Genomic DNA, 22,616 nt, shown 5'->3' with positions numbered 1-22,616 from the left:
CAAAAAAAAAGATTAATGCAAAACAGACCATGACGACAACTTGCTGAATGCTACCAAACAAACTTGAAGACGCAACAAGGACCATGATGTGCACCTACGACCACCACAAGAAAGACCTAGACACACAGCTGCAATAATAGGTATCAAAGAGCAGGGCAAAGAGATTCTAACACCCCCACCCCAAAGACATGCATGCCCCCACCCGCAGCCCCCAGGCAAAGGCAAATGAAAGACTCATGGAACATGTGGACAAAAAAAACCGCAGCTGCTGACGGAGACCGCACACAGACCGAAAACAAAGGCAGGGGAGACAAAAAGAGCAAAGAGGCTGCTTTGTTACATTGATTTTCTTTTCTTTACCTTATGCTAGTCTGTAAACTAGTCCACATTAAGGTTCTGACTACCATTTTTACTTCTCTTAAGTGACAAAAGGTTATTAATTAATTACAGCTTCTGTATGGGTGTTCCCTTTCTACCACCTCATTCGATCATTTCCTTTACCGATACTCGGCCCTCATTCACATCCTCTGTTATCTTCCCGACATTGCTGCTTTGCGGGGGCATCCCTTAGGGCCAAGCTGTAGCTTATGTCACTTTAAAACACCTCACAGTTCTTACAAAAGAAAACCTTTATGTGAGCACTTGTACTTTAGCTCTATTTTAGAGCGGGGAATGCATGTGCTTTCTCCGAACCTGTGCACAGCTACGTTTACCTATCAGCTACTCTCCCCCGAGTGCCCGTTTCTATTTTACATTGCTGCAAGGCCCATGCGAGAGCTTTCCAGGTGTGCTGGTTTTGGCTGGGATGGGGTTAACTTTCTTCATAGCAGCTAGTATGGGGCTGTGTTTTGGATTGTATGGGGCTGTGTTTTGGATTTGGGCTGGAAACAATGTTGATAAAGCAGGAATGTTTTAGTTACTGCTGAGCAGGGCTCACACAGCACCAAGGCCTTTTCTGCTCCTCACCCCACCCCACCAGTGAGTGGGCTGGGGGTGCACAGGAAGTTGGGAGGGGACACAGCCGGGACAGCTGACCCCAACTGACCAAAGGGGTATTCCATACCATATGACATCATGCTCAGTATATAAAGCTAGGGGAGGAAGAAGGAAGGTAGGGACATTCGGAGTAATGGCGTTTGTCTTCCCGAGCAACCGCTACGCGTGATAGAGCCCTGCTTCCCTGCAGATAGCTGAACACCTGCCTGCCGATGGGAAGTGGTGAATTAATTCCTTCTTTCGCTTTGCTTCTCCGCGCGGTGTTTTTTTTTGCTCTACCTATTAAACTGTTTTTATCTCAGCCCACGAGTTTTCTCACCTTTACTCTTCTGGTTCTCTCCCCCACCCCACCTGGGGGGAGTGAGTGAGCAGCTGTCTGGTGCTTAGTTGCCAGCTGGGCTTAAACCACGACAGTCCTTTTCTGGCGCCCAACGTGGGGCTCGAAGGGTTTGAGATAATAACAGATTCAACAGAACTTCTATCCTTTAAAAGTTATAGGTCAACATTAGTCTGTTTAATTTGCACCATGATCTTCTTTTTGCTATACCTGTTAAAGATTGGCCTGCGCTTTTTCAGTATGCTGTGCTCTGCAGTAATTAGTGACATTTTGCCTGGAAGATTTGTTTTTAAAACGCTGACCTTGAGCTGGGTAATCTGGTGTTTGGTCTCTGCGCTGAAGCCATTACTGTATTTTGGGTACCATCTCGTGGAGATACTTAACAATTATACTCCTTCTTCTGAGAGTTTTTTCGTGGAGGAAATACAGAACAGCACCATTGCTTCTTTCTTCTGTGATGTTGTCTCCCTCATGACAATGACCTCTCAGTACCTTGAACATCCTTGGGCAGTTAAAATACTTCTATTGATATTCCTTAGACATATTGCTTCAGTTTTCTCTAAGGTCAACAAGCAATTTAGGAATATGACCCAAGTTCCACGAGAGTATGGTCATGGGTGGCACGGCATGTGGGAGAATATGGGCAGGTATCTAGAGAACTTCTCACCTCCAATGATCTGGACTTTCACCCCTGAACACCAGGCCCGTAACTTTTTTCCATTTTTCTCCTCCTCTACTGAGTCACCTACAGGCATCAAAAACGCACACCTCACTTCGGACTTTCACGTGCCGTTTCAGTCACTACCGTGTTTTCAATGGGGATGTCTGACCGCCAGTCTTCTTTTAACCTTCACGTTTACATTCATCTGCTTCTGACTCCCAGTCAGGGTTCTGATATCTACGGCTACAGTTCGATTCTACACTCTTCTTTTAGTACCTCGATACAAATACTTACCGCCTAGTTCTTCAAATAATTCCTACTGTTCCTTCTATTCAGTCTTTACTCATTTCTCCTATAAATACATTTACGCTCCAAAACCTTACTGCTACCTTCATAGCCGCAGCAACGCTTTAGCACCTGCAATTCTCCACCTTGGAGCGTTTTCTGCATTCCTCCCTCCCATTACATCTACCACTTTACATCCAGAGGTTTTCCTCTTGGTGGCGACGTCTTCTCTGCCACTGGCGTTCCCGAGCCAACAGCCGGCAAGCTCCGCTCCTCTCAACACGCCACTCAACTACGGTGCCTACACACAAAAATAAAATGCGGTCGGTATGGTCACATCAGAAACTACAAAGCCCCTCACGAATATTTACAGTTGTACCCATGTAGAATACAGTTAGGCCAGCCTACTTTGCAGCAGAGTCCTCCTCAATGCTGGCTCTCCGATCTGACTCCCCGCCCCCTTCTACCACAAGATCTGGAACTGTCTCGCTGTGACTGTGTGCTAAATGACATACCTCCCTGCAGCAACAGGCAAATGCCCCATTCCAGGGGAGTGTTCCCCAGGAACACTGTTCCTGGGGGCCTCTAAAGAAAACTAAAATGGACCTGCCTGCAAAAACCCCAGTCCCAGCCCGACCTCTACCCAAATGTTGGCGACGAATATCGCCTTGCAGAGCAGCCAGGACCAGGGGAAAAATAACCCAGCCAGGGGAAAAAAAAAAAATCCCCCAGCTGGGGTTCTTTTATTCTATTTCTCTTCCTAAATGCCTGAAAAAGACAAAATCTCAACTCCACCTCCAACCTGCAAGGGAAAATACATAAAGTCAAAGCCAGTTATTTATACAAGGCTAAGCACCTTCAGAACACACAGCTCATTCAGCTACCACACAAACCACCCCTCAGTCCCACTTCATCCCTCCCACCACCCACCTGCCCTGAGGAGCCATCACTCACTTCTGCTACGCTCCCAGGAACACCCAGGGGCCTCTAAAGAAATACCCCCACACCTGCAAAAACCCTGGGCCTAGCCTAACCTCCATCCAAACATTGGCAATGAACATCACCTCACAGAGCGCCTAGAAACATGGGGGCAGGGGGTGTGCAGGCCAGGCACAGGGAAGGAACATGCTGCAAGAAAAAAAAAAACACACCCAGAAAAAACCCGCACCCCCGGCTCATTTCATGTCTGAAAAAAATTTTAAAAATTTTGTTTCTGCATACAACCTACAAGGCAATATTAAGAAACCCACACCCCAACACAGCTATACAAGCTTAGGTGTGTGCAAAACACACCCCTTGTTCAGCTACCGTGCAAACAACTCCCCGCTCTCAGCTCATCAATTCTACCGCCCACTAGGATGAGCTATTGCTGCGTGTCTGCAACGCCCCCCAGAGCCTCGATTATCACCCCGCCTGCAAAAACCCAAGCCCTAGCCCATCATCCTTCCAAACGTGGGCAACGAACGTCACGTTGCGGAACGGCCAGGACTGAGGGAAAACACAACCACCCAGCCCAGGGAAAAAAAAAACACACACACAGCCAGCTGAGGGATTCCCCCCCCCATTTTTATAAAAAGTTTTAGCATCTAAACATTAATTACAACCCACATTAAAGCCATTCATGCATACAAGGTTAGATACATTCAAAAACTAACACCCGTTCAACATCCGCTCAATTCCACCCCTCGCTCTAAACATCTGCATTTCACTGCCTGCTGCCGCAGCACATCACCCTGGTTCTAAACCTGTTCCCGGAACCACCTTGCCATGCGCCTCAAGTGTCCGACTCCAAAGCATCGGCGTTCATCGCCAGAAGCTGAGGAAGACTCTTCGCTATGCATGCCACTCCCGCTCCCTCGTCATTGCTTTTATTTCTACGCTCCGGCAAAACTCGCTCGAGGATTTGCTCCAGGGATCCGAATGGCCCCACTGTGCCTGCGTAAAGCAGTGGAAGGGACTCTAGAGCCTGCTTGGCGGTAGCTACCGACTATCCCCAAAAACATCCCGTACAACCTCCACCCAAACCAGGCACGCTAATCAACATATTAGCATCCTACATCAGGACAGTTCCACCCCAAGCGGAATTGCCACACACACACAGACAAAGTGGCTCCACCTCAAACACACAACATGGGGATGAAACCACAGAATATGGCTCTGTGCAAACAGAACTCTAAAGAGCAGAGCTGCAGGCGTCACTTGGCTCACCACCGCAAGAGATGACCACTCAAACATCTACAACGTGACACAAGCTGGACAGATCTGTGGTTCAAGCTATAATTACAAGACAAGGGCTCAACAGGCGCTATGCCAATGAGGCGATGCATTTGACACCCTCGAGTGGGCTACCAAGGTGCGTGCCTGTCTCAGAGAGCAATGGAGACATCGAGACCTGAGACAGGTATGGTATAGACACCAAAGACAGACAACACCAACTACACAACACCACACAGAAACAGGCTGGAACCACCCTGCCTGGCACATGCCAGCATCAGGCTGAGAAGTAACCCGCTCCCTTTGCCTACCCAGAGGGGACTGTTCCTGGACAGCCCTCTCCCCTATACTAACTTTAAAACCCTTCTCTCCAAATCCTAACATTGTCCCCCTCCTCCCAGCCCCGCTCCCTCAACTTAGGTTTTGGACAGCCAGGGGTCTGAATCCATCCTTGACAAAAAACCCACAACACACTGGCTAACTGAGATGTTCCTGCAGTCACCAGGTTCTCCTTCATCACCTGCAAAAACACAAGCATCAGCAGTAAGCATCATGTCAGTCAACACCAGCCTCTTCCACAACACTCTCCTCCTCATAAGCGAGGTGGCATTCCACTCCCCTGCTCCGCATCAATTCCAAAGGCACCTGCTGTGGCCCTGATTGCTTCTGGCACCTAAGATACCAAGAGACACAAAATCATCATGGGGCTTATGATAAGTCACAGGCCCCATGCTCCTCCTCGCTACTACGTAGCTCACCTCAAGTGGTCATCCAATTCCAAAGGTGGCCTGCACAGCACCTGCTAAACCAAGAGGTAAATGCCTAAGTGAGTTGCCATATAATACTTTGCTACTAGTCACCGACCCGGCCGACAACTCCTCACCTTCTCAGACTGCTTGTCGGCTGAGGCTGTCTCTACAAGGCTGCGTGTGGCACCTGCAAAAACCAAAGCAAAAGGCATATGCTGAGATACTGCATAAAACAGCAGCCTGCCCACAGTGACTCCCATCTCCCACACTTTACCTTGGCTGCTCGCTGGCCCCGCCTCTGACATTTACAGGTTGCCATGAAGGGGCTTGCATACCACCTGTAAAACATAAACAACAAGATGCTTCTAAACTTCACCAAGAATACAACACCTGAAAAATAACTGCTACTTCAACCCACTAGTCATGGCTCACCTTACCCGAGTCAGCTCCAGAGCCAATATCCCACTTTGTACCTTTAAAATTAAAACACACAAAACCCATAAGCTAGTCATACAGCCAGCGGTTGCATCTTCCCTCTGACACCATGCACCAACCCACCTTCTTAAAGTGTTCTGCTGGTCTCTCCTCCATCGCCCGTTGCTGCATCTGAAAAAGCAATATTGAATGAGTCACCCAGATGCTGATCGATAGCATAAGAATTCCAGAGGTCTCAATTCCATTTAAGAATACCATCTAGAGTCCAACTACAGCCTGCCATTAAGAAAAAAATACATATAGACCAAGCTTTAAGCCCCACACATACAAGCGTTAACACCTTTGAGATTCAGTCTGCTTCACTACTGCTGAACAGCCCCTCCCACACAGCTCCAGTCATCTCCATAAAACACTATGGAAGTGACTGTCCACACAACTTGCCAATGGCTACTTGATATGAGGTGACTGTACAACCGCTGCCTAGACAGTCTAGGCATATCAACATACCATAACCATAGACTCTTACTGCTATTCCACCTACCCCTGACACCACATCCCCAGGCAGAGCAGCTCCAAACCAAAATGCACACACGCGTGCACACACACACACCAACACAACTCAAAGATGAGAGAAAACTCTCAGCAAGAAGAATGACTCCCAGACCAGAGACTCTGTCACGCTAGAAGACCTAAATGGCCAGAACAATGAGGCAAGGAGGCTCTACGGCAGCCCCAGAAAAGAGTCACACATAATGGCCCGTAACAAGAAGTAGTCCCTGTCAAAACTGAGATGATGGATGCATAGGAAGCCCAGCTTCAAGACCTAAGAAGGTAAGGATGCAGGGCAGAAGAAATCCCAGTCCATGAAAATAGATGACTAGAGAGCTGAGCTGCTAACACAGCCTGGAACGACACCACAAAAGAGGCCTGATGGAGACTTCTGAGGTATGAGACCAATTCACGCTTTAAGCTTGTAATGCAAGAAAAGAAGCGCCTGATTAGCACTGTGCTGATGAGTACGGGCATTCGAGACTCTAGGGATGGCACTCAAGGTGCATGCTGTGCTCCTTGAGTGCAAAGAGCAACAACGACATTCAGACCCAAGGAAGATCTAAGACACAGAAGACAGACCACACAAACTACACACCAACACACAGACGCAGGCTGGAACTGCCCAGCATGCGCTGGTCTTGTGCTGAAAAGTAACCCACTTCCTTTACCTGCCCAAAGGTGACTGTTCCTGGACAGCCCTCTCCCCTACGCTACCTTTAAAACCCCTCCCTGCAATTCCCAACCTCATCCCCTCCTCCCAGCCCCAGTCCCTCAACTTAGCTGCCAGAGCGCCGGGGGTCTGAATCCATCCCCAAAGTTACATCAGCTAACTGGAATGTTCCTGCAGTCAACAGGTTCCTCTTCATCACCTGCAATAAAAACCAAACAAAACCAGAAGTGCCAGCAGTGAGCATCACATCAGCCAGCGCCAACCTCTTCTACAACACACCCCTCCTCAGATGAGTTGTGGCATTCTGCTCACCTGCTCATTCCAGAGCTGGATGCTTTGGCTGTTGTCACCTGTAGTAAGTAAGATTCCAAGAGACACAAAATTATCACTGAGCTTGTGAGTAGTCACCAGCCCCATGCTCTTCCTCGCTACCACCCCAGCTCACCTCAAATGAGCATCCAGTTCCAAAGGCGGCCCACGCAGCACCTGCAAAACCAAAAGGAAAATACTTAAGGGAGTTACAAGGGAGTTGCCATGTACTACTTTGTTCTTGGACACCAATGCAGCCAACCACCTTACCTTCTCATACTGCTCGTCAGCGTGTGGCTTCACCTCGCAGAGGCTGCGTGCAGCACCTAGAAAAAAACAAAGTAAAAGGCACATGCTGAGATACTGCCTGAAACCTCAGCCTGCCTGCAGTAATTCCTATCTCCCGCTCCTTTACCTCGACCGCTCGCCCACCTAGCCTCCATCATTTTGGGCTGCCGCATTAAGGCTCAGGTACCACCTGTAAGACACAAACAGCAAGGGATGCTTCTACCTTCACCAAGAATACAACACCTGAACATTAACTGCTACTTCAGCCCACTAGTCATGGCTCACCTTACATGAGTCGTCTCCAGAGCCAATATGCTGCTATGCACCTTTAAAATTAAAACACGCACAAAACCCATAAGCTAGCCATACAGCCAGCGGTTGCATCTTCCCTCTGACACCATGCACCAACCCACCTTCTTAAAGTGTTCTGCTGATTTCTCCTCTGGTCCATTGGCACACAGCTCATCCCTCTGCATCTGAAAAGGCAATATTGAATGAGTCACCCAGATGCTGATTGATAGCTGAACAGCTCCACTTAGAAATACCATCTGGAGTCTAACTACAGCCTGCCATTAAAACATAATAGACCAAAAACTTTAAGCCCCGCCCCCCCGCCAAGCCTCAGCACCTTTGAGATTCAATCTGCTTCACTACCACTGAACAGCCCCTCCCACACGGCTCTAACCATCCCCATCAAGCACTATGGAAACGACTGTCCACACAACCTGCCGATGGCTACTCCATGTGAGATGACTTCACAACCATTGCCTAGACAGTCTAGGCATATCAACATATTACCCATAGGCTCTTACTGCTATTCCACCTACCCCTGACTCCACATCCCCAGGCAGAGCAGCTCCAACCAAACACACACGCAGAGACCAACACTCCTCAGAACACTACAGACAACATGACTCAAAGACAACAGAAAAGCTCTCTGCAAGAAGAACGATGGCTGGACCAGAGATGCTGTTGGGCAAGAACACCTACAGGGTTGCGACGGTGAGGCGAGGAGGCTCTACGGCAGCCCCAGAAAAGAGTCACACATAATGGCCCGTAAGAAGAAGTTACTATCAAAACTGAGATGATGGATGCGCGAGAAGCCTGGCTTTGAGACCAAAGAATGTAAGGACGCAGGGCAGGAGAAGTCCCAGTCCGTGACAATAGAAGGCTAGAGAGCAGAGCTGCTGACACAGCCTGGAACAACACTGCAAGAGAACCGACCGAAAACTTAAGACAAGCAAGACCGATCCAGGCTTTAAGCTTGTAATGCAAGAAAAGAAGCGCCTGACAGGTACTATGTCAATGAATACAAGTGTGAGACCCTAGGGATGGTGCCCAAGGCACATGCTGTGGTTCTTGAGCGCAAAGAGCAACGAGGACATTAGGACCCGAGGAAGGTCCAAGACACAGAAGACAGACTATGCAAACTATACCACACCGACACAGGCTGGAACTGCCCTGCCCAGCACACATGATGTGTTGCTGATAAGCAACCCACTTCCTTTACCTGGTCAGCCCTCTCACCTACACCAACTTTTAATCTGCACCCCCTGCCATTCCCAACCTGGTCTGCCTCCTCCCAGCTCCAGTCCTTTAACTTAGCTTTTAGAGGGCCAGGGGTTTGAATCCATCCTCAACAAAACCCAAACAAGCCACATTGGCTAACTGGGGCATTCCTGCAGTCGCCAGGTTCCTCTTCATGATCTTCACAAAAACAGTGCCAGCAGTAAGCATCACATCAGTCAACACTGACCTCTTGCACAACACCCTCCTCCTCAATAGCAATATGGCCTTCCGCTCACCTGCACCATGCCGATTCCAAAGTCAGACACTGTGGCCATCATTGCTTCTGGCACCTAAGATACCAAGAGACAGAAAACTACCGTTGCGCTTGCAAGAAGTCACCAGCCCCATGCTCCTCCTCGCTACTACCCCAGCTCACCTCAACTCCAATTCCACAGGCAGCCTGAATGGCACCTACAAAACCAAAGAGAAACACCTAACTGAGCTGCCACATGATTATCTGCTCTTAGACACAAACCCAGCTGACAACCGCCTCACCTTCTCAGACTGCTCATCAGCCTGCAGCTTCACCCCTCCAAGCCTGCTTGCAGCACCTGAAGAAACCAAAGCAAAAGGCACGTGGTGAGATACTGCCCAAAACCACAGCCTTCCAATCTTTCATTCCTTTACCTTGGCCGCTCACCTGCCCTGCTTCTGCCATTTACAAGGTGCCATGTCAAAGCTTGGGTACCACCTGCCAAACACAAACAAGGGATGCTTCTAACCTCACTACAATACAAACCTGAAAATTAACTGCTAGTTGAGGCCACTAGTCATGGCTCACCTTGCCTGAGTCACATCCAGTGCCAGTAGCCTGCTTCACTCATTGCTTCCACCTGCAAAACAAAAAATCCCAAACCTGTAAGCTACTCGGTCCTGATGCTTATAGTCTATGAGGGGCCTGCCACAAGCTGTAAATGTTTAGTGACAAACTAGTACTCTGTGAGCAATTGGGTAGGCGATGAGCTGCCCCATACCCTGAAAGACACTATGAATTATGTCCCAGCTGCTTTCTTAAGAAATGCTAAAAGTCCATATACGGATGCATATAAAATGCTCACTTTAACCTCTGCTAGAAAATATCACCATCAGTCCTATTAGCAGAGACTATATCAGCAACATACAGCACAACTAGTGAAAAAACCAAGGTTGCACCTTCAATAAAGCCAGAAATTGCAGGGAAATGCAACACACCTAGAATAAAAAAACCCTGCATACAATCAAACAATCTCACTGCCCCTGAACACTCTATACAAAATTACTGACCTGAAAAAAAAAATGACTGTATATAGGTGTACTTTCTACTACAAATGCTGCTGAACCTTGATAGGTCCTGAAGCTCTCACCTCAGACAGACACCTCTGCTTCTCTAAATGTCAAAACACATCTGCCCAAATAGCTTAGACAGCTCAAAAGCAGCAATCAACTGAAGGAACAACAGAGCACTGACACCAAAGAAGGCCAGGAGCAGAACAAACTCCCTGATGAGAGGCTGTGGCTCATATACCCCGGGCCTCACCCAACGCCCTTCCCACAATCACCTGGGGAAGGGGAGGGGTGAATTGCCAGAAGGCATAAAGGCGGCCGGAGGAGCAACAGGCAGTTTGCTTGCCTGAGTTAAGTTTACAGCATGTAAAGCGCTGAAGAGAGAAAGCAACCCTTACTGGAAATGATGATACCTGTGCTTTTACTACAGCTACATCTATCGCATCAGCAACATGACCGGGTAGGGAATGAAACTTAATTTTTCTGGGGTGTAGATAGAAGATAGATGTCATACTAAGCTCTGTAAGAAAGTAGTTCATTAAAAGTAATAACTATATTATTATCAAAAATTATGTGCTTCAATTTCCTATTGAAAAAACCCAAAATGCTATAGGGTAACACTTAATTTCCAGCAAGACCACGCATACCACCTAACTTCTACCAGAACTACGTTCTGGGTAGGACTGAATGACAAAGTAGAATTAGAACCCATAAGAATCCCTTCTCAAAAATATCTCTGCTTGCAAAGTAAGTTATTTACTGTAAATCACCAACAATTCAGATTCAGCTTGACGGTCTCTCCAACTGACTCCCTTAAGAAAACTAGATGAGTCCCAAAGGGCAGAAAGCATCAGAAAAACATGGAAATACAAGAAACGCATCAGAAACTGTATGAAGCAGCCTAATTAGCACTGAAGTAGTTAGAACAAAAAGAAATGGCAAAACACAACAAAAAACACAATGGGAGAAGTGTTGATAAAAACAGATGAAGCCTGTTGCCTTCTCTGAAAAACTCAAAGAGGAGATCTGAGCTGATGATAGATGTCTTTGGGGTACCAGATACCAAATAGGAACACGCTATAAGACAGAAAACAGCAATACTGCTCTGGAACGCAAAGATGGCTTTGGAAAAGGTTCTGACAGAACAAGAGGCATCGTCACAGGGATTAGAGAGGTCCCGAAGGGGCCAGAGAGACCAAGAAGCCTTGGGGATGCAATGAGCTCAAAAGGGAATTGAACAAAGTACGGATGTCCTCAGGGGACTGAATGGAGGTGCACCAAACAGATGAGAGGAAGGAAAGACCGACCGGGGTAACACATGAGGACTCAGGAAGCATTCTGAGGGGCAAAGAGGGGTGCAAAGCACCACCTCCCCCCCCAATTTAAAACAGGGCCCTAGGGCATAGGGGATGGCTCACAAGAGCTCGGTAAAGGGAGCAGAGGGATCCTGAGGGGGGCTGAGAGACCAAAGAAGCCTCAGAGATAACAATGAGGAACTCTGAAGGGGATTTCAACAAAGTACGGGTGTCATCAGAGGGCTGAATGAAGGCATCCTAAATGGCAAAGAGTAAGATAAGAGCACTCTGAAGAGCACAAAAATATAAAATCAAAAGGGAGCTGAAGTGCTACAAGAGTGCTGTGGAGTACAAGAAAGGACTGGGGAGACCAAAATAAAACTCATAAAGGGCAGACGTTGGGGTCCTGCTAGCAATGGCAATGCTGCGTTGACTCAACTACTGGTCACTGTTCTCCTTCTGTGCTAGTCCATGAATCATAGGTTATTATTCACAAGTCCAGTAAGGATGCTATAAACCCTCCTATGACTCCAGGCTCTTAGCTGGGATCAAGTCGGGAACCTTCATGGAAGTGTTTGTGTTCTCCTTGCCACTGTGCTAACTTGTAATGGTCTGAGGATGGCAGTCTGTAGTTCTTCAAGTATAGTTATTCCCTGATGTTTTAAACGCCTAGGATTAACACAATTTATAAACACACTATTACTGAAGGGTGTAAAGCCAAGCTAAGATTTCTGCAACCACAGAAAATCTTTCTGAGTCTAACAGAGTGAACCATATATACCAATGACTACAGCTAAAGGCTATCAACTGCTACTGAGCGATGTCCTTCTGGCAGGCTGCACATCTCAAGTCCTTGATCTTCCTTTAGAGTCTCCCTTGCGGCATCGTAACTTTGTCAGCCAGCACTTGTCAGCGGAGTCATAGTGAAATCCATGGCCCTAAAAAAATATGAAGCAAAGCATCCTGAGTTGTACAAGGAGATGTAAAACGTATTTGGTCCAAAGCACACATACCCAGCAACTGACTGCTCTCCATTTGCACTGAAGAAGCTACCTGTTCCTGTGTTTGGCTGGCAGATTCCACTAGGAGGAAAATGGTCCAGTAGTCCACCTTTCAATGTAGCTTAATGCACTTAAATCATATACAGAACAAAACAGACTGGGTGTAAATCTACAAACTAACAAGTGTCTTGCTCCATTTCTCATGTCCTTATGTTTGACTACATGCAGACTAGAATCAAAACATTTAAAAAGACATTGACAGACTGACGTGGTATATGAGAGACATAAAATCTGTTCATGAGCTGGAGAAAATGCTTTAAAATGAGAGACAAGCAACTCAATCTCCTTTCAGAAAAAGACAGGGACATACAAACACCATACATAAAAACCTTTTCAGGGAGAAAACACTTAAGAGTAAAAGGTTGTGGTGAGTTGACCTTGGCTGGCTGCCAGGTGCCCACCAAACGGCACTATCATTCCCCTCTTCAACAGGACAGGGGGAGAAAATACGATAAAAGGCTTGTGGGTCGAGATAAGGACAGGGAGATCGCTCCGCAGTTACCATCATGCGCAAAACAGACTCGACTTCGGGAAATTAATTTAGTTTACTGCCAATCAAAATCAGCATAGGATAATGAGAAATAAGAACAAATCTAAAACCACCTTCTCCCCACCCCTCCCTTCCTGGGCTCAACTTCACTCCTGACTTCTCTATCTCCTCCCTCCAAGGAGTGCAAGGGGACAGGGAATGGGGGTTGCAGTCAGTTCATAACGCTTTGTCTCTGCCACTCCTTCCTCCTCACACTCTTCCCCTGCTCCAGCGTGGTGGGGTCCCACCCACGGTAGGCAGTCCTTCATGAACTTCTCCAATGTGGGTCCTTTTCACGCACTGCAGTTCTTCACAAACTGCTCCATCATGGGTCCTTTCCACAGGGTGCAGTCCTTCAGGAACGGACTGCTCCAGTGTGGGTCCCCCACGAGGCCACGGGTCCTGCCAGAAGACCTGCTTCTGCATGGGTTCCTCTCCGCAGAGCCACAGCTCCTGACAGGAGGCTGCTCCAGCGCAGGCTCTCCACAGGGTCACGGCTTCCTTCAGGCACATCCACCTGCTCCAGCATGGGGTCCTTGATGGGCTGCAGGGTGGATATCTGCTCTGCTGTGGATCTCCATGGGCTGCAGGGGGACAATCTGCTTCACCATGGTCTTCACCATGGGCTGCAGGGGAATGTCCGCTCCAGCACCTGGAGAACCTCCTCCCCCTCCTTCTTCACTGACCTTGGTGTCTGCAAAGTTCTTTCTCTCACACCTTCTCACTCCCCTCTCTCATCTGCTGTTGCACAGCGGTTTTTACCTCTTAAATACGTTATCATCACAGAGGCGCTACCACCATTGCTGATTGGCTCAGCTTTGGACAGCAGCGGGTCCTTGGAGCTGTCTGGAACTGGCTCCATCCAACATGGGGCCAGCGTCTGGTGTCTTCCCACAGAAGCCAACCCTGCAGCCCCCCCACGACCAAAACCTCGCCACATAAACCCAATACAAGGGTGCTCTAATTTGTCAGGAAAACACCTACAAATCAGTAAAATCTGAAGCTCTAAAATTGAAATTAGAAAAGAAAAATTTCACTTTCACACATTTTTATGTGACGCTATCAACCACTGCAAAAAACAACCACAGGAAGTAGTGTATTCTCCATGATTATTGTATTCAAGTTTAGATGCCTTTCTAGAAAGTTGTACTTCAGTCACAAATAACCAGGTTAGATGAGTGAGCAAACCAGTGAAATTCCATGCCCTATGCCACAGAGATGCCAAGTTTATACTGTTATATACCCAGAGAAACAATATTTCTTATGTACGAGGATCAGCTAATTTTCCCTACAAAATGCAGGAATTGCCTCCCAAACTATTCATTTCCTTTCCAAAACAAGAAACCCCTCCATAAATAAGGACTGCATTTGCAAAAATCCTTTCTAGCATCTGCCTTTCAAATGCCACAAACATTCCCATATACACACCTCTTCCTAACTTTGTGGGACCTGGGACTGCTTACCAACCTGTTGGAAAGAAACCCCAAATATATGGACCAGATATGCTTGAGTAGATACTGGCAGCTAATTCCCAAGGAGGACCACGTCTTAAGTTATACCTTTTCCTTCAGCACATCCTAATAGCTAGCTGAGGCTGTTTCCCTATTAATATAGTGGCCACTACAAATCATATTCTTACAAGCCAAACTGCCTTTGTATTTCTGCTTAACTGACGCCAACAGGTAACAAAGCATGTCACAGTCAGGCCTCACAACCAAGCTGGGAACTGAAATGGCTCTCAGAATCTAGCTGCAGAGCTTCTCTTGTGACTTCGCATATTTCATCGCCATGGACACGCACAGCTTACAAACACCACCATTCTTCAGCGATCACAGTTTGCCTATCAGCAAATGCTGTCCAGTAAACCAGGAACTGCAAGCCAGAAGAAGCTATTTGGAAAATCTGTAAAGACCACAGGAGCAGGAAAGGTGAGTGCTTTTTTAAAAAAAAACATTTTGTATCATACCAATGTTAGCAAGGCCTGTTTTTTCCATGCGGATTTAGTAATTTCTTTAACATTCATACAGCTCTACAGTTGCCTTTCCCCCAAAACTACACAATTAGTATTAACTCAGTTCTGCTACTTGTCCGTTGTGACACCCTTCTAGCTCTTCAAGTCTGTTTCCCAAAACACAACTGCACTGATTTCTATACCAATTCTTATGTCTCCCTATACCCACTCTACTTCTTATGCAGCTGGCACATTCCCAGCTTGGAATCTGTTCTGCTATTACTATGACAGGCGATTTTAGTATATTTATTCTATTTTGTTCACCTATCTACATGAATTTTGCATATTTTCTTTAAAAAGGGCCACCAGTTGTATTAGGATACAGTAACTTTTAGTTACAAACGTTCATTAAAACCATTAGACTTATCAGACTTCTCTCCAGTTCTAAATCCTTGATTGCATTGTTCCTCTTTTGAACAAGTAGTTTAGAAATTCAGCACACAAAGTACTACTCACTCCTTTATTTCCCAGTTATTCTGCAAGAATCATTAATACTGATGCATTTTCCTTCCTTTAGTATCTATCTTTTGTGGACTTAACTGTGCCTCTTATATTGCAGGTATCTCAGCAATTCTAAAACATAATGTTGCATGTTAAAAAAAGCTGAATCCCCTCCTGAAATGAATGCTTAAAAACAAAATTGCAAATTCTTAATGTAGGATTGTAGGCATAGTGCTCACACTGTCTGAATGTACATTCAAATAATTATACTACCACTTACTGTTACTTCAACAATTCCCTGCCTCGTTCAAATCACAAAAATTATGTCTAATTACTAGACATCCCTTTCCTATTATCTTTTAATAAGTTGATATATACAGAAGATGGATTTTTAAAAGTGCTATATAGGGCATCAACCATTAGTCCATCACCTTCACTTGGTATCTCACAAATGTTACAAAACATGTCTTCTAATTTATTTCTCAAATTCAGGAAGTGTCCAGCTATACTTACCAGTGTGAACCTGTGCCACACAGACAACAAGACCAACAACAATATTCTGAATGTAAAGGAAAAAGCATGGATTTCAGACATGTACAGCTCCTATCTTGTTACTGTGCTTCATCATTTGTCATTCAGTAATGTTTGGCCCTTCTGGAAAACAATCCTGTGCTCTAAAGGTGCGTCTTACTGTGGCAAATTTTACTAACAACTTGGTAAGTCTTACCATTATTTGCACTACACATGTGTTTCTTCACCCTAGGCTCTTATCTGGGATGTTGTTCTCTTGTCGTGGAAACCTGGGTGTACATCTAAGAATAAGCACAGAGGTCCTGTCCTCATTTATATGGCACCCATTCCAGAGCTGGCTCTTCCCACCACCTGCAGCCCCGACCTGTCTGATTGGTCAAAGCTATCTCACTGAGTCTTTTGCAATCCATCACGTTACCCTCATAATTTCCTGCAGAACAGATAGCTCTGGCACGCTACAAATTTGCTTCTATCTTTTGGCTGCTACGATGCACGTGCATGAGGCAAGGATCCAGGGCACTCCTTTCACAGAATCCCAGAATCCCAAATGATTGAGGTTGGAAGGGAGCTTTGGAGATCATCTGGTCCAAACACCCGGCTCAAGCAGAGCCACCTAGAGCAGGTTGTCCAGGATCATGTCCAGGCAGCTTTTGAGTATCTCCAAGATACTTCAGTATCTTTATTCCTGCTCTCTGGGGCCACTGAACGTTCCCAGGATCCAGTAGAGGTATCCCTTTCATAACTGTTCGGTTTTCAGATGTAAAATAAGTGGAGGTTTATATGTGATACTGTGGGGGTGGTGGGTGCCTTTGCTACCGAGTTCACTTCCCTCCTTCCTCCCCCAGTCTACAGCTGTTTATCAGATCAAGCAACTCCCAAGAGGATGCATAATGCTGGGGAGGGGGGAAGACAGGATAACTGGAAAAGGGTAACTGCCTGTGTGCACTAACACTAGCACCCACTCAGCACTGGTGAGGCCACATCTGTAGTGTGTCCAGTTCTGGGCTCCCCAGTACAAGAGAGACATGTAGCTACTGGAGGGAGTCCAACGAAGGGCCACGAAGATGATTAAGGGACCAGAGCATCTCTCGTCTAAGGAAAGGCTGAGAGAGCTGTGACTACTTAGCCTGAAGAAGAGAAGGAAAGGGGGGATCTTATTAATGTATATTGATACCTGAAGGGAGGGTGAAAAGAGGACAGAGCCAGGCTCTTTTCATACAATCATAGAACTGTTTAGGTTGGAAAAGACCCTTAAGATCATGGAGTCCAACCGTTAACCTAGCTCTGCCACTATGCTCATCCACTAAGCGGATCACCTTGTCATAGAAGGAGATCAGGTTGGTCAAGCAGGACCTGCCTTTCATAAACCCGTGCTGACTGGGCCTGATCACCTGGTTGTCATGTATGTGCCACGTGATGGCACTCAAGATGATCTGCTCCATAACTTTCCCCAGCACCGAGGTCAGGCTGACAGGCCTGTAGGTCCCCAGATCCTCCTTCCACCCCTTCTTGTAGATGGGCGTCACATTTGCTAACTTCCGGTCAACTGGGATCTCCCTGGTTAGCCAGGACTTCTGATAAGTGATGGAAAGTGGCTTGGTGAGCGTGAGCTTGGTGTCTATTTGTACACAATGCAGATGAGCTGAAGCAGGATCCATGCTAGAAAGGTATTTCCAGTTAAGGACAAAAGAATGTGGCATAGTGCTTCCACTGCAAACCACTCCTGCTACCCCCCAGTATGGATGTGATCTGCCCACCCAAAAAGTCCCTGAAACCTTGAGAGGTTAAAAATAAAACCAGGTCATTGTATTTCACCTGCTATGCAGTGCTTTTTCACATACTTACCACAGGCAATAAATATATAGTCTATTGCAGAAACACAAATAGATTATCTATGATAATATTGTGCTTTGCAATCATTTGACCAGTATAAATAGGAAATGACACAGGCAGAAAGAGAAGCCTCTCATTCTGCCTTAATTAAACCATCGTTATTAAAGGACTGTTATCTTCTCAGCAAGAGAGGACACAGACAAAACAAATCCTAACAGCACAGAAAACCAAGGCATCAGCTTGAATACCGATGTATTGTGATAGAGCCGTAACATCTTTCTCATAATAGAGTAAAATATTTTGCCTTAATTTGGCCAAAACACCAAAGCAAATTTCAGGTTACTCACCTATAACAAAACCAAAATAGAACACAGATAAAGCAGGCCAGATGAATAATCTCCAAATTAATAATTCAGCATGGTCTCAACAGATGCTGAATTGATGTTCAGCCCATAATGTTCTGTACCTACCTCCCACCCACCATATCTGAGAGAAAAATGCAGTCCTGGGCTACTGGGAAGATGACATCTGCATGGCACATTCAACATTCCATCAAAATCCATGGTGCACAAACTCCATGGCCGGATCTGAGAGGATGTTTCTTTAGCCATTATCCCCTTTATGGTCATTCTTTCACTCTCTCTGTATTCATAAATATTTAGTTATCTGTGTCGTATCTCAAATGACATTATAGTTAACGTGATGTCCAAAAAGCTAACAGTTTATGTTATCTCAGGCAGTGGAAGGATAAGAACGTGGTCACTCTCCGCAGTGAGAACAACATTTACATATCTTGATTGATCATTGAAGCTCTAGGTTAAAACTAGTTGCAACAGTTCCTTTTCTGCTCTCATTTCATAAGACAATACTGATTTAACTTTCTAAATCCAGGAAGAGGATGCAGCTGTCTCTTCAAATGCAAATACAGGAATATAACTTTGACGGAGGAATGGGGCTTAATCTGTACTACTGTCCATAACATGTTCTACAGGTAGCTTCCAGTCCAGCATGATGACTTAGCGGTTGTATTTTAGAATTTGCTTTATGAATTTGTAAGTTTCAGGCGTGCCTCTATTAGCACTTCAGTACTTACTTGCTGCTGAAGTTTTATGGACAAGATCTACTGCCTACAGAAAGACAGTACACAATGTACAGCCATAATAATGCGCCAGTGGAATTTGACTTTGTACTCCAATCTACAGAAATAACACAACATTATATGACAAAATAAAAATCTTAAAAAGATGTGTATTTTTAGATTGGCAGAATTACTTCTTCTCAGTTAACTAGGAATGTCAAAATGCAAATACACATATGTGCACATGTGCTCCAACTAAAGACTCAGGCCAGACATGAAAAATTTTAGGTCAAACATTTTAGCTGCCAGAATAATCATTTGAAAATGTAAGAACATAAGAGGGCATGACTGGGGAAAAAAAGCAATGGTCATACATGTGGCATAAATGCTCGCTTAGAATTTGTAATTTTTCATTCTGTTACAGTTTGCCAGAGTTTAACACCCCCGGTGCGGAATATGGCATCCAAGACAAAGCAGATAAAACAAGACCCCATGCGGGCTGGGAAAAATAAGCAAGGAGTAAGAACCAAGAATGGAGATATATCCAAAGGAATAAGTGACATGGAAATACTTGTCAAAGAGAGGAAATCGTACTTGCAGAAGGAATACAGGATTCTCACTGAACAGATGAACACATACATGGGAAGAGTGGAGCATTTCCTCCAGGAAAATAAATTCCTAGAAAAGGAAGCCCAACGGAATCAGGAAGAGAGCAACGCTTATCTCTCTTACATAACAAAACACAGCCAGAAGTGCCAGAATCTGCTAATAACATTAAATGACCAGAATCACAGTGATCTGTCTCAAGTCCGAACGCAGAAAGAGACGCTAATATCACAGTACACAGAAAAAGAGAAGGAGGTAAGGAGCGCTCTGATGAATATGGAGACAAAGTACTCTCTTTTGAACAAGGAGGTTGAAGACCTTCAGCCTTTCAAAGATCCATCTGTTCAGCTGGAACAGATGAAAAAGATTAAAGAGCTGGAGAAGGAATTGTTGGTCACAAAGATACAGCATTCAGATGAAATGCACAAAATCAGGAGCAGATTTCTGCAGGCCAAGGCTGACTGTGAGATGGACTTTCATCAGAAGACCCAGGTTCTCACCAAGAGAGCAGAAGCAGCAGTGATACAATCTCTAATTCAGCATATCAAACAAGTAAAAGCAGAGAATTGGCATCTGCGCCAGGAATTGATCAGACTCATCCAATACTCAAAAATCCTTAAAGAAACCAAAGTTCAACTGAGAGAGCAGCAGCAGCAGCTTCTTCGGGAGAACCAATACACTCAGGACATGGCACACATGCGCCGCTGGTTACACCAGCATGAGGCACACAATGCAAATGGCAAAACCTACAGCTCTCACAGCCCGTTCAGATGTGTCCATTAACCTAAAAAAACAGTTCTCCACTCCTCACTCATGCCAATGTATCAGTAGACATAGCTGGACTGTCAGTTATTGCCACTATTGGTTAGATAACAGAGTATACAGAAGTAAGTGTTCTGTGGGCGGATGAAAGGATTGATTTCCATAGCTCATGCTCAGCATGCAATCCAGACAACAGATCTTAAAAGTAACCCCAGCTTTAACTTTCATGACATCTGTATTAAGACATTTGAAACTGCACTCCCTTCACATCCCAAAATAAACAATGACACTTTCTCTTTGAGATCAGACTTTGATGTTTCATTAATTAGTAGTTTTCCATGGGCAAATTATATTCTTAGACTTAGTGAGTCAATCGCTATGTTACTTTTCACTGCAAACTATATCTACTGATACCATAGTATGAACCAATGTAGGCCAGCTCTTACTTTCACCAACATTTTCCCAAATTTTTTACATGGCAAAGACTTTATTTCACTTTCTGCTAGTCTCCAAAGGAGAGAAAATAAATATGCAAGGAACCAAATCCTTTAAACAATATAAGCAGCTGAGGTATTTAACCCTTGGTCATAACTATCAGTAAAATATATTCACTAAATATATTCATATCAATTTTTACTTTCTTCTCATTCTTTTCTTGCTTTAGTGTTTCACTTGAGAAGCAAAGAGGTAAAGAGTTCTGTTCCTGATAGACTGCAGCTACATTCACTTTCCAAGTTGAACACTTTTGGATTTCGATTCATCAACAATGACACCAGAGGTCACTCTTACTCTAAGTTTTAACATTCACACAGGGATATTGTACTCAGCAGCAGACCTTAGTTGAGATTGGAAGAGACCTACCTCAAAGAAGGGTCACCCAGAGCAAGGCCACTTTCAGTGGCTTTTGAGTATCTTCAAGGACAGAGACTCCACAGCCTCTCTGTGCAGCCTGTTCCAGTGTTTGACCACACTCACAGTAAAAAAAGTTTTTTCTTGTATTTAAATGGAATTTCAATTCCATCACAAATTTCAATTTCAGAACAGTCTGGCTCTGTCTTAGCCCCTGCTCTGCCTGATATTTAAATGCATTAGTAAGATCCTCTGAGCCTTCTCCAGGCTAAACAATCCCAGCTCTCAGCCTGTTCCTGTATCACAGATGCTCCAAGCCTTAATCACCTTTGTAGCCCTTTGCTGCACACAATCCTGTATGTCCATGTCTGTCTGGGGAGCCCAGAACTGCACAAGACACTCTAGATGTGGTCTCTCAGTGCTGAGTAAAAGGGAAGGATCGCTTCCCTCAAACAGCTGGCAAGGCTCTTCCTAGTGCAGCCCAGGACGGTATTAGCTGCCTTTGCTGCAAGAGCACATTTGCTGGCTCATGGTCAACCTGGTGTCCACCAGCACCTCCAGGTCCTTTCCTGCCAAGCTGTCTTCTAGCCTGATGGCTGCCAGCCTGTACTGCTGCACGGGATTATTCCTCCCCAAGTGCAGGACTTGGCATTTTCCAGTGATGAAGTTCACAAGGTTCCTGTTGGCCCATTTCTCCAGCATGACAGGGTCCCTCTGAACAGTAGCACGGCCACCTGCTCTATCAACAACTCCTTCCCATTTTGTATCACCTGCAAACTTGCTGAGGGGGCATTGCGGCCCACCATCCAGCTGAACGATACTGGCACCTGTATTGACCCCTTAGGTGCATCACCAGCAACTGACTTCTAGCTGGACTTCATGTCACTGACATCAAACCTTTGGTTCTGGCAGTTCAGCAAGTTTTCAGTCTGTCTAACCATGCACTTAACTAGTCTGTACTTGCTCACTTTGTCAACAAGGATGTTACGGGGATCAGCGTCTGCTAGAGCATGCTGCTAGCAAGGAAAGATTTGCATTGTAAGCATTAGCAATAACGAGTGCTAGATTAAAAAGAAGTAGGAAGATTTTTTGCAGTGCATTCGAATGATACCAGGTGCTGAGAGCAATGTCTGACCTCCCCCACTGACGCGAGCGCATTTCTTTAGAGTTTATCAGATGAAGGCCCAAGATGCGTGACGCTGGAGAAACTTTACACTTTGCCTGCGCCACTCCTCCGCCATACGCCTGGCAGCGGAGCAGCACGGCGGCCACAGCCCGCCGCTGTCCGAGGG

The sequence above is a fragment of the Gavia stellata genome, chromosome 3 (assembly GCF_030936135.1).
Source record: "Gavia stellata isolate bGavSte3 chromosome 3, bGavSte3.hap2, whole genome shotgun sequence".
Lineage (NCBI taxonomy): Eukaryota > Metazoa > Chordata > Aves > Gaviiformes > Gaviidae > Gavia > Gavia stellata.
The sequence above is the reverse complement of the archived record's forward strand: the minus strand, read 5'-3'. Positions refer to the sequence as shown.